General features: G+C 57.3%; 1 pseudogene; it reads left to right on the forward strand.

Annotated features, from left to right (window-relative positions):
• Positions 1-12,934, forward strand: part of LOC144252812 (protein spire homolog 2-like) — a 30,453-nt pseudogene that overhangs the window by 10,587 nt on the left and 6,932 nt on the right.

The following is a 12,934-nucleotide window of genomic DNA, read 5'->3' on the forward strand; positions in this document are numbered from 1 at the left end:
TCAGCTCCTCTGAGCCCAAGTCTCTTCCGACAGTGTAACTTGGAGGCAGGCCACCTCAGTTCCCAACGTCACAGCTTCTCACTTCAGACCGCGGCTTCTTGCCTGCAGCCACCACCTACCTGAGCTGCTCCCTCCTTTCCCTCTGTCTCCAAGCAGGCCTGGACCCCAGCCCCTGGACCCACTCACCAGCACTGCTGACCACTCTTCTGAGCAGGCACTGGGGAGCACTGGGGTCTGCCTTCTCTAGTGCAGAAAGGGACAGTCACTCTTGGCACCTAGGTGTCCTTCCCAGAGCTGGCTCCTGAAGGGCCTTGCAAGTGACCTGGTGGCTCAGCTGGCAATGAACTTTCTGGGGTTCCTTGGGAGAGTGGGGGGATTACTGTATTTTCCTACAGGGAAATGGGCGGGGGGTGGGGCGTCCCACCTTCCCGTGGGCTCAGCTGGCCATTTCAGTCTGTGGGCTCCTGGGGTCATGGTGAGCTGAGGCAGGGGCAGCAGCCTGTCCTTGGGTCCTGGGGTGGCTGGGGGAACCTGACTCGCTGTCTTTTCTTGCAGAGCCCATGACCACGATGGTGTCCCCAGCCAGCTCAGAAGCTCAGGTACTGAAAACAGTTTTAAAGACGACTTGATCCTGTGAGAGTGAACCTGCGTTGCATAATGGACACTCTCACCGTATTAAGTCCTGTAGCTGTTCGTCGAGGCAGGACAGCGCAGCACCCAGAGGGCCTCACTGGGCCTGGGAGGAAGCTGTGCACAGAGGACAGGCAGTGAGGGCCCAGCAGGGTGTCAAGGGCTCTGGGGCAGGAGCAAGGGAGGAGTTGCTACTGACCCAGAGGGAAGTAGGTGATGACCTCTGCCTGGTTGGCCTCACAGGCACAATGCTGGGGGCTGGGTGTGAGTTTCAGGAGCAAACAGGAAAACCAGCCAAGGACAGAAGCCAAGGAATTCCCACCCAGCCCACATCTCCAACCCCTTCCTCCTCCTCCCACCTGCCCTGAGATCACGTCCTGGATTTGGTTCTTCTCTGTGTCTTTAAACCACTGCTCTAATATAACACCTGTTTTACAGTGAACACAGTGGCACACTCAGGGGAGGTGGGCACAGACCAGAAGAGCATATACCATCTGTTGTTGAGAACCCAGAAACTAGCAGTGTGTCTCACCTCCCATAGTCCCTCACCTTGGAATACTGCCATTCAAGTAGCACATCGCCGAGTTTATTTACCAGCTCTGTACTTGTCCTACATAGAGATTCCTCAAACAATTGTGTGTTTCCAAGACTCCTCTGCATTGCCCTGTGGTGGTTAGTCATCCATTTTCATGGCTGCATAATATTTTGGATAGTTTCTTTTTCCCAAGTGCAGTGCTCCTGGGTGGCAGCTGGCCCCTGCTGTGCAGAGTTCCCAAGTAGTCTATTACTTGAAAACTTTCCAAAGTTTTTTTTTTAAAGAGAGAGTGAGAGAGGAGAGAGAGAGAGAGAGAGAGAGAGAGAGAGAGAGAGAGAATTTTTTTTTAATATTTATTTTTTAGTTCTCGGCGGACACAACATCTTTGTTGGTATGTGGTGCTGAGGATCGAACCCGGGCCGCATGCATGCCAGACAAGCGCGCTACCGCTTGAGCCACATCCCCAGCCCACTTTCCAAAGTTTTAAAAAGATTTATAAAGAGGAGCTAGGGCCATAGCTCAGTGGTGGAGCGCTTGCCTAGCATGTGTGAGGCACTGGGTTTGATCCTCAGCACCACATTAAAATAAAGGTATTGGGTCCATCTACAACTAAAAATTTATAAATATTCACAACAACGGTGTATGGGAACAGTCCAGTCAGGACTGTTGTTCTCAGAGGCCCCAGGTGCACTTCAGAGTGAGTAGCCTCAGCAGGGGAGCTGCCTGCACCTCGTCTCGACTGGGGCTACTCAGGCTGCACGAGGTGCCCACAGGACCCCTGCAGCTTCTGACCACCCCCAGGCTGCTGAGCCTGTCCAGTGCTGGAATGCCGGCAGGGCTAGAGGTTCTGAGCCTGGCCAACTGCCTAGACTTTTCCTTATGGGGAACGAGCATTCTTGACTTCCAGAGAGTTCCGATGACTGGAGGCACAGAAGACCTTTCACTGACGCAGCTGTCAGATAAGACTTGACTGCAGTTGGCACTTTCCCCAGAGTGGCACTAGCTCAGGCCAGGAGGAAGAGGGGGCTCTCCTCCTGTGCCCTCAGTCTGTCCTCCTGTCCATGGGGTGGGCGGTCTGCATGAGAAAGACCGTCAGAGCCAGCCTGGAGCTCGAGGCAGACGGAGTAGGAGTGAGATGCCCTTCACACCTCCTCGCTCATTCTTGGCCCATACCCAAAGGCCAAAAGGTTCACCAGGAATTCGAGGGGACTGTAACTCCTGCCTGCCCCATCACCGTGGCACCCAGGAGGGGCCCTGAGGCCCTGCTGGAGCCCCCCTGACCCCAGGTTTCGCCTGCCTGGGCCGGGTTCAGGCTGGCACCTGTCAGGTGTGACCCTCTGCTAGAGTTTTGTGGCTGTGGCTGTTGCTCTAGAGTCTAGGGTGTGGCTTGGAGCTGTTTCCCTGATGTTCGTCTGCAGAAGGCACAGACATGCTGAGGTGGCCTCCAGGGGGCCACCCTTTGCCCCACTGCCACCATGGACTCCTGCTGGCCCTCTGCCTGGCACTGGGTTGGCCACCTGTTCTTGATTGGCATGGTGCAGGCCCTGGCTCTCCAGGCTCCCAGAGGTGGGCACACAGGAAGCTAGAGGCCCTGAAGCAGGTGACCCAGAAGGTTCCCGGAGAAGGCAGTGGCCTCCTTGTGAGGGACAAGGCTGAGGACTCTACACAGCAGACCCAGGCCTGGCCAAGCAAAGGCCCAGCTCTTTGCAAGCTGTGCCCAGGCAACCTGACCTCTCTGTGCCTCTCTCCCCAAACTGCAAGATGAGAGATGGTGTTGGTGGGTTGTCCACAGCCAAGCAGAAGAGTGACACCAGGCTCAGCCCAGGTTCCGACTAGGAGAGTGTCTTTGCGTAAATGCATCCTTTTGATCCATGTCATAAAAGAAAAGCATGAAAGTCCATTAGCACTAAGAGCAATGCCCAGCAGATCACAGGGAGGTCGTATGCTGGGGATGAGCCCGGACCTGCGCAGGCTAGGGAGTTCGAGCCACCGAACTGTACCCCGCCCTTTTCATTTTATTGTGAGACAGGGGTCTAACTAAGTTGCCCAGGCTGGCCTTGAACTTGTGAGCCTCTTGCCTCAGCCTCCTAGCTGCTGGGATTCAAACATGTGCACCGAGCCTGGCTAAACATTGGTCTTCTGTGGATGCGTCAGGCTGGCAAGGGGTGATGGCCATGCCTAGTCGGGGATCAGAAGTCTCCTCCTTCACTCTTCTCAAGGAGGCAGATGCTGGCCTCAATTATGGGACTCTTGCCATCTTCTGAACATGGAACTGGGATGATTTGCCAGTCCTCCCCACCCACCCCAAATCACTGGTGGGCCAGATATCTGCAAAGTCAGTACCTCTGAAGATCCTGTGCAGGTCACCAGGAGATGTCACAGAGAAGATCATCTTTGGAGAAATGTCTGAGGAGTCACCAGAGGGAAGGGGGAGCTAGACTTGGGACCATGGGTTTCTTCACTTACCTGATGGAAGAGTTTCAGCAGGAGTCAGACAGGGACTCCCTGGGGAAGTGATGCATCCAGGGGAGAAGGTGGGCCACCTTGAGGCTGAGGCTGGGGTGGCCCTGCTGTCCACTGCATTCTTCAGAGCTGTGGCCTGTCACAGTGCTGGGAGCACACCCAGCCCTCCAAGGGAGCCTGTGGGCCAGGGCGAGGGGAGGAGAGAGGGTAAGCCAGGGATGAAAGTCAGAGCCAGGCCGGGAGACACGAGAGTTCACTCGTCAGAGCTGACAGATAACGGCCATCTCGATGGGGGAGGGCAAACGGGCTGGGGTCCTGGGACTTTCAGGGGGAAGGCTTGGGAACCAGAGCCGGGTGGGCCTGATGAGGGTTGGCATGAGGGTTGGTGTGAGGAGTGGTGAGCCTTTCTCAGGAAGGTCCTGGGGCAGGAAAGCAAAACTTTTCTCTTAAAATGGCGGCCGTCACTGAGGATGGCCTTCCAGATGCTGAGCAAGGACCTTGTGCACGGCAGGGCAGTCCCTGTGCAGAGGTGTCAGGACCGGCTCCCCCTCCACAGACCTCTGGTCCCAAGGCCCCTAAAGGCAGACTGTGGAAACAGGGTTCCCTGCCGAGAGGCGCTGAGCCCAGAGGCCTCCACCAAGAGACCTCACGGATTTTAAAAATGAGCTTAAAAAACAAACAAACAAACAAACAACAAACACTTCCTGTGGGCAGGGGTGTAGCCGAGGTGGAGTGCTGGCCTAGCATGCTGGAGGCCTGGGTTCAGACCCAGTGCCACAAACCAAACCGAACCAACAGGTGAAGAACTCGGAGAGCCTCAAGCTTATCCAAAGCAGGCAGAACAGCCCGGGGTGCCTGGTTCACTGGGCGCCACGGCACTGGGTCCCACCCACCCTGCCTGGTGATCCCCTCGTCTCACCCACCACCCACTCCAGTGTGATGACTTTTTAGGTCAGACTTCACCATGTCTGGCTTGGGGTCAGCCAGCTTTCGGCCTCTGAGACTCAAGTACCTGGAAAGGTTCATCTTGGCTCACAGTGTCCAAGTTTCTGTCCATGGCAGTTGGCCCTGTGGCTTTGGGCCGGTGTGGCTCAGGACTTCATGGCGGGAGCACAGGGCAGAGGAGGGAAGGGCTGGGCTGCACTCTCCCTCCGAGGGCACACTCCAGCAGAAGACCTTGCAGTGGAACCTCTGGAAGGTCCACCCCTCTCAGTGGCACCCCAGTGAGGATGCCTGTAGGGAGCCCCTGACCCTCTGCATCTGATCAGGCTCAGCTCCCCGAGGCTCCTGGAAGGGACGGTGTGTCCTGAAGGCTCTCTGCCGATCCTGTCCCTTGGATCAGCACATGGGACTGCGTGTTGGTTCCTCTTTGCTGTGTGGTAGCATTCCCTGTGAGTGTCCCGAGTGCAGTCTCACTCTCAGCTGGAGAACGTTCCAGTGGCCGCGCTCCGGACCCATCAGTTCAGCACCTGGAGAGAGCTGCTGAGGCACTGGTCCCACGTCTGTTGGATTGCGAGGGGCCAAGCTGTTCTGCAAAGTGGTGTGCCGCGGGCAGTCCCTTCAGTCACGCACCTCACCGTGTTGTACCTGGTGTATCCCCTCAGTGGGCCGTTAGCTCCTCCCTCCTGGCCTCTTACTGGGCCTGGCCACTCCCCGCCTGTGAAGGGGCTGGCAGCCTGCCCAGCTCTGGGGCGCCCTGCACTGTTCCCTGCCGCCTGCCGCCTGCGCCAACCCCTCTTTGTCCTGCAGATGGTGCAGTCGCTGGGCTTTGCCATCTACAGCGCACTGGACTGGGGCCTGGACGAGAGCGAGGAGCGCGAGCTCAGCCCACAGCTGGAGCGGCTCATCGACCTCATGGCCAACAGCGACTGTGAGGACAGCGGCTGTGGGGCAGCGGACAAGGGCTACGGGGGTCCAGAGGAGGAGGAGGAGGTTGCAGACGGTGGCCCCCGGGCCCTGCGCACCTTCTCCCAGGCCATGCAGCTGTGCGCGGTGCGGCTGACTGACCCTCGGGGCACGCAGGCCCACTACCAGGCTGTGTGCCGCGCACTCTTTGTGGAGACGCTGGAGCTCCAGGCCTTCCTAGCCAGGGTGCGGGAGGCCAAGGAGGTGAGCTTGGGAACATAGTGCTGAAGGTGGGGCCCGCGGATGGCCAGACCCGAAGGGGATCTGGGGGGTGACTAGTGGGTACCTTGACCCTCGGTGGGAGTGCCCCAGCTGCTCTGGGCTGTGTGCTGAAGCCTCATACATTTTGGCCAGGTTTTTGGAGAAGGGAACCAAGGCCTAGGGAGGCAGCAACTGGCTCCTAGCCTCTGCCCGAGCCTCCTTCCTGCTGCCTTAAGCCAGCTGTCATGATTCTGTGAGGGAGTCCTGCTTGCTGCCCCCACTTGCTCCCCAGGTCCCAGTTTCTTCTGAAGACAATGCCAATGGCAGTCCCTTCCCACCTCTCAGAACCACACAGATCCTTCAAGTGGGGTGGGTGGGCAGTTCCGTGGGGGTACCTGTGGGTATGTGCTGTGCCTGGCCTTGCTCTCCAGGTACCCCTCTAAGTTTGGGCCCATTTTGCAGGTGGGCAGATGTAGGCTCTGGGAGGCTGGATCCTTGCCAGGAGCTGCAGAGCCAGTATAGGGCAGGGCTGGTCTCCCTGGGCTCCCAAGCCACAGTTCTCCTCTGGGGCTGTCCTGATCCCCCTGGACCTTAGGGATGGTGTGCAGTCTGCTCTCCCAGCTCCCAGCTCCCAGCCCCTCCTGGAGGAGTTGGTGCTGTTCAAAGGGAGCTGATGGGTTTGTTTGGCAGTGTCCTAAGTGCAGGGACCCTGGGCCCATCAGCTTTCCACAGAGGAGAGAGGGGTACCTGGAGAGGTCAGAGAGATTGGCTGCACTCCTTTGCTTAGGTGTTGGAAGGTAGTTTGGGAGTTAACTGGTATGGTCCCTGACTCCACCCTCACCTTTTTGGGTGCTCTTTCCTTCTAATACAGAGGGGTTCTTGGCAGCTTCACTGACCCTTGGGTCCTAAGAAAAGGCTGGAGCTGCCAGCCTCCCCTGCAGCTCTCACATGCCGAGATGGGGAGGTTACCAGCCCATGGCCTGTTCCTGTGGTCATCCCACCTTCTCTCCAGCTCTTCCTTGACATCCTAGGGGTGTTCTCCCGACTCCACAGACAGTTGGTGGTCCTGATGCTTTCCTCCTTCCTTGAACTTAGCCTGTGTCTTGTTGCTCAGTTTCTCACCCAGACAGCAAGGCTCCTGTTTCAGCAGGAACACACAACTCTGGACGTCAAGCCATTGGCCTGAAGTTCAGGGAACTGGTGGTAGGGGGCACAGAGACAGGTCCCTCGGTGGGGTGCAGCTGTGCTAGTCTAGGTGGGCATTTTGGAGAGAAGCAGCCTGCTCAGGATGGGAGAGCCACCCTCCTTCCCTGTGCCACTGGGCTGGCCAGTTCCCACCTGGGGACTGCTGTTAGAATGGCATGCCTTGTGCTTCTCTGAGCTGGCAGTAATTCTTATAGTGTCTCAGAGCCATTTGGCAAGTAGTTTGGGGTGCAGCCAGGGTAACCGGTTCTGTCTTGGTCAAGAGTGGCTGTGGACTGAAGGGCAGATGCTTCTTCAGGACAGGGGAGTCAGAGCAGTCAGGCTGCCACTGAGATGCAGGGCAACCGAGGCAGCTAGTCCAGCAGCCTTCCCTAAATTCTCAGCCCAGAACAGTCACCTGACAGTCCCTAATGCCAGGATGTTTCCTGGCCCTCACCATGATGTTGGCATTTTTCCTGGTTTGGGAATGATCCCCCCCCGTACCTGCTGGCAACCACACTGGCCTGCACCCACCACCATCTGCTCAAACAGTTTGAGGACCTAGCCTGTGCCATGTTGCGGCAGGTCCAGCTGCAGGTTCTGAGGTGCTGGGTTCCATGTGGCCTCCCGTGGGGATCGTGGTGGAGGAGCAGCTGTGAATGTCTCAGGAGAATGTGTGGGCCATAGCCGGCCAAGGTGCCCCTGAGGAGGTGTTGTGTGCACTGAGATCCGAGCTCCCACCCCTGCCACACCTCCCTGGGGTATGTGGATGAGATGGGAGGAGGTGCCACATGGGTACTAGATTCTCATCAGCCTCTACCCAGAAGGAGCCATCTAGAGCTGACGGACAGGTACCTGTCTGGTTCCGAGGTGGAGAGCGTGGTTCTCCCAGACATCTTCCCGAGCCCCACAGCCTGGGTCAGGACTCCACAGGTCCCCTTTCAGCTGGTTAGCAGTAGCCGTGTGGTGAGGAAGCCCATGTCCCATGTCTGCCACCTTCCACCTTCTCTGGACTAACCAGATGTGTGGTCTCAGATGCTGCAGAAGCTGGGGGAGGATGAGCCTCAGGTGGAGAAGCCGCTGGTGGAGCTGGACAACCTGGGACACACAGACTGGGTAAGACAGGAGAGTCACCCCAGGGCTGTGCCGGGAGGCTGCACAGGCTGAGGGCCCTGTCTGTCTCTGGGGCAGGCCCGGCTGTGGGTCCAGCTCATGCGGGAGCTGCGCCATGGGGTAAAGCTCAAGAAGGTGCAGAAGCAAGAGTTCAACCCCCTGCCCACCGAGTTCCAGCTCACCCCCTTCGAGATGCTGATGCAGGACATCCGCACCAGGAACTACCAGCTGCGCAAGGTCATGGTGAGCGCCGAGCTCCTGCCCGCCTCTGCTGGGGGCCCTGGCTCCTTAGGCTGAACACTGAGCCCCTTACAGCACACAGATCATGAGTAAGGCAGGTGTGGCCCTCGGGCCCCACAGCTCAATGTTGTGTTGGGGACACAGTTTGACCAAGAAGATGGGGAATACGGAGATCGCCCTGGAGGCCTGGAACTGAGGCTGCAGGGCTATTCCACCTAAGGAGCACCCAGCAGCCCTGGCGTGGGCTGATGCCACTCTTGGAACTTTATGATTATCATTAATTTTACTGCTGAGCCACATCCCCAGCACCATTTATTTATTTATTTATTTATTCATTCATTCATTCATTTATTTATTTTGAGAGTCCCACTAAGTTGCTTAGGGCCTCACTAAGTTGCAGGGCTGGCTTTGAACTTGTGATCCTCCTGCTTCAGCCTCCCTAGCTGCTGGAATTACAGGCGTGTACCACAGCTCCCAGCTACTCTTAGAATTTTAAATGAACAGGTTCATTCATTCCCGTGACAACCCTTTGAGGTGGGTACTAGCAAGCTCCTTTCTAGAAGAATCCAAGGTAGAGAGAGATCAAATGGCTGGGCTTAGAGGTGTGAGTACTGGAGGTGGTAGCTGACTACCTGCCATGTACCTGTCCTAGAGACAGCTTGGTCCCAGGGAGCCAATGCAATCAGAGGCAGGTCAGAAATGAAGGCCAGGCTGTGTCAGGGGCTGAGTGAGCCCTCCCAGTCACCAGCAGACAACCCCTACAAACTCAGGTCAGCCCCGGTCTGAGCTGGGGCTTCTTTGCGGCAGGTTGATGGGGACATCCCTCCACGAGTGAAGAAGGATGCATATGAGCTTATCCTGGACTTTATCCTCTCCCGGCCTCCGCTGAAGCAAGTGCCCATGCTGTGCCTCCTACAGGGCATTCCAGCCCTGGTGCTGTCCTGTGTCTCACTTGCAAGGGGGGCCTGAGCATACCTCTGCCGAACCATGGGGTGGGCTCTGCTCCCTGTCTCCTGGCTGGAAGGTTGGGCATGGGCCCCGGACCTCCGTCCTTCTAGAAGGATGGTGCTGGTCACCTCCCCCAATGCCTGTGGCAGGCAGAGCTCTTTTGGGTAGCACTCCTTCCTGGAGAGCCAAGAGTTAGCGCCCTGTGTCCTGTGAACCTTGAGTATCTCCCCACTCCTGAGCGTCCCCTGTCACTGTCTAAGTCCCTCCTACCTCATGCTTCATCCTCTTTGCAGGTCTCAGAGAGAAGGCTGCGCCCCTTGCCACAGAAGCAGAGGACCCTGCATAAGAAGATCCTGGAAGAAATCAAGCAGGAGCGGAGGCTGCGCCCTGTGGGGGACCAGCGCTTGGGCACCCGTGGTGAGCAAGAGGAGGGGTGATGGGAGAAGAGACCCCAGGTGGCCCTGGATGAAGTCCCCCACTTCCCCTGGTGACTCCACAAATCAGGAGTCGGTGTCGGCTCCACGAGATCCTGGGTAGAGGACGTCCCAGTTTGTAGTCTGGCCTTGTGAAGTTCAAGGTGCCCTGACTTTACTCTGGGTTTTGACCTGACTTTGTACTTTTTGCTATGATAAATTTCAACAATTAGGCAGAAAACAAAATAAAACCGAAGTTTTGGGGTCTGGGAAAATCAGGCATTTATTCAGATGTCTGAGACCTGATCTTCCCGGTCAGAGTGGAGACCATCTGCAGTCCTTGTACTCTGTCTCTGAGGGGCTAGCCTGCACTGCGCCTCGGGTTGGGTGTCCAATTTGTTAGTGACTGACGAGCCCTCAGGCTTCCATTCTGTAAAGTAGGGAACTAAGCCAAACCCTGTCTACCAGGCTGGCCACACGGGTCCTGTGCGCCTCCTCCCCACTCACGTCCCACCTGCCTGGCCTCCTGCCTCCCAGGGTTCGGCTCTCTGCCCTGTATCCTCAGTGTCTGTTCTGGCGATGTCAAGTCCACTTCCTGCATCAACCTGTCCGTTCCCGATGCTGGGAGCAGTGTGCAGCACTCGCGACCCCGAGTCCTGCTCAAGGCACCCACCTTGGCTGAGATGGAGGAGATGACCACATCTGAGGTCAGAGCCCACAGAGGCTCCTGAGGACCAGAGGGGGCCACAGTGCTCAGCTGGGTGGGGCATCCACTGCCAGGGCTACTGGCCAGTGGTGGCAGGGGGGCTTAGGGCCCTTATCCCATCTTGGCAGCTCAGAAGTAGCTTTGGGATGCTGAGACAGTGGCCTGGGACCACTTCTTCCCACAGCAAAAAAAAGCTGAGAATAGATGTGACCCATCATCTGGGGCCAGAAGGCTAATCAGTCCCTGGTTGATAAGAAAAGCTGTCACTCTGGCTGCCCTCTGACCACAGCCCTCCCCTTCCCAAGAGGACAGGAGATGACTCCTGTGGTGGTCCTCTTGGTGGGCTCAGCTTTCTCCTGTACAACTCTCCGGGACTTTCTAAAGACCTCAGGGGAGGGTTGGGTTTTTAAGGCACTTGCTATGAACTTTCTAGTAGATGGGAAGCCCAGCAGTGGGCGGAGGGCAGCCTAGGGTGTCTGTGGACCTCGTACCACCCCTGGGTCCGGTGCCTCAGTCAGGGATGGGCAGGGCACTGAGAGCATCGTGGCCAGGGCAGGGCTATCTGACGTGTCTGCAGGAAGAAGAGTCGCCCTGTGGGGAGGTGGCACTGAAACGGGACTGCTCTTTTTCGGAGCATGACCTGGCTCAGCTCTGGAATGAAATGGCCTCTGGCCTGCAGCCAGCCACACAGCCCCCAGGAGGGACGGAGCCACCCCAGCTCTGAGCAGGCAGCGTGCACACCTGGAAACCCAGCACTCGAGACCAGGGCAAGTGCTGCTCCCACCTCCTGCCTGACCTTCCCCTCAGATCTGCCCAGGGCAGCTCAGGCCCAGGCCATCCTGAGCAGGCAGCTCCTGAGGGTACAGGAGCTGCTACTTGCAATAAGACCTTCAGTCTCCCACTGACACCCCCTTTCTCACTTGAGGACATTTTCATTTACTATAAAACATTTCCTCAAGAACTTGATTCTCCAGCCTCACTGTATCTCAAGGCAGCTGACACACAGCAGGGAAGCTGCCTGGCCAGACACCAGCCAGCTCACAGTCCTCTCTGTGGACAGAAGAGTCCCTCGTAGGCATGTGGGTCGTTCCACAGGTTCCTTTCCCGCTGGAGTACACAGAGCATCAGCTGGTGCTTGCGGCCAGGCAGGGTTAGTTCTTCTGAGAGCTGTCAGGTAGTGGGTTGTCAGCCCCCAGGGATGGCCGGCCTCTTGGTGGCCTGCATGGTCCCCTGAGCAGCCCTGCAGCCTTCTGGCCACTCTCGGGACAACCCATTGGTCCTGATGATTCCCTTTCCGGGTGGGAGGCTGGGCCAGGCCTTTCTACACCATGTGCTGCCCAGGTCTCTCTCTGGGCCAGCTGTCCCTTTTCCCCTGCCCTGGAGCCTCCAGCATACATGTGGGCAGGGGACCCTCCTGGTGTGTGCCTGCCAGTGCTCAGACTGCCTGCCGCTCCGCGGGGGCTTAATGCTGGCTTGTCATGGGGCTCAGTAGAAGGACCCTTCAGGGCATGGACCCTGGTACAGGTCCCCACACGGGGGACATGCTTTCTACTTGACTCAACTTGATCATCCTAGCCCACAGAGGCACACACCACCCCCTTCACCCACAGCCCTCCAACCAGCACTCCGCCAGGTGACCCTCACAGGCCTGTGTTCTTTCAGGTTCCTGTCCTGTGAGTGTCCAATCCCAGCCGGATCCCAGCTCCCCCCAGCTCAGCAGCCTGAGCTCAGCAGACAGACTTGAGGCTTCTGCACCAGACGCCAGGCACCTGTGGATGGTGAGTGATGGTCCTGTGGGGACCTCTTGAGTGAATCTTTATGATGTCTGAACACCAGCTGTTGCTAGGGAGACCCAGGCTCCATTCCTGGGGTCTGGCTGGGTCTGGCCTTGTCCCCGAAGCCTCGGGTTGTGCTGCTGGTGCTGTCTGGGACACTGGTCTTTGCTGCCCCCTGCTGGAGCACATTGGCACTGTGACCCCAAGAATAGAGTGTGTGAGTTGAGGCAGCTGTGAGCCCTGAAGGCTGCATCCTGGGCCTTCTGTGTAGCATACATGCTGAGAGATGAGACCCTAACCTGGCCAAGATTTCCCTGGTTCTCAGTCTATCAGCAGAGACCAAGTCTTATGCAGGGTGGTGCAGAGATTCTGCCTACCCCTGTCCTGAGGCCCCCGCCCCAGACCTGTCAACATATGATTCTATCAAGCGAGGTGACAGGAATGAACGGAGCTTCAGAGGCACTCAGGCAGGTGGAGGGGTGCTGGGTGTGGTTGGCAGCAAGACACCCCTCTGAGAATGGGTGTGGAAATGCTTTGAAAAGTGTTCTGTGTGAAAGGAAGGCAGTGCTGTTGATTTTAACTGGACGGTGACCCTTGTCCCTTTAGGGTTAGTTACTGTTCCTGCATTAACATTCCTTCTCAAGCTGCACAGGCCCGTAACCCCAGCCATGGGAGGCTGAGGCAGGAGGATTGCAAGTCAAAGCCAGTCTTAGCAACTTAGTGAGACCCTGTCTCAAAATAAAAAGTAAAAAGGGCTGGGGATGTGATTCCCTCAACTAGGGAGGCTAAGAGTGTGGGGTTCAATTCCTGGCACAAAAATTTT

Source organism: Urocitellus parryii, unplaced genomic scaffold, assembly GCF_045843805.1.
Source record: "Urocitellus parryii isolate mUroPar1 unplaced genomic scaffold, mUroPar1.hap1 Scaffold_60, whole genome shotgun sequence".
Taxonomy (NCBI): Eukaryota; Metazoa; Chordata; class Mammalia; order Rodentia; family Sciuridae; genus Urocitellus; species Urocitellus parryii.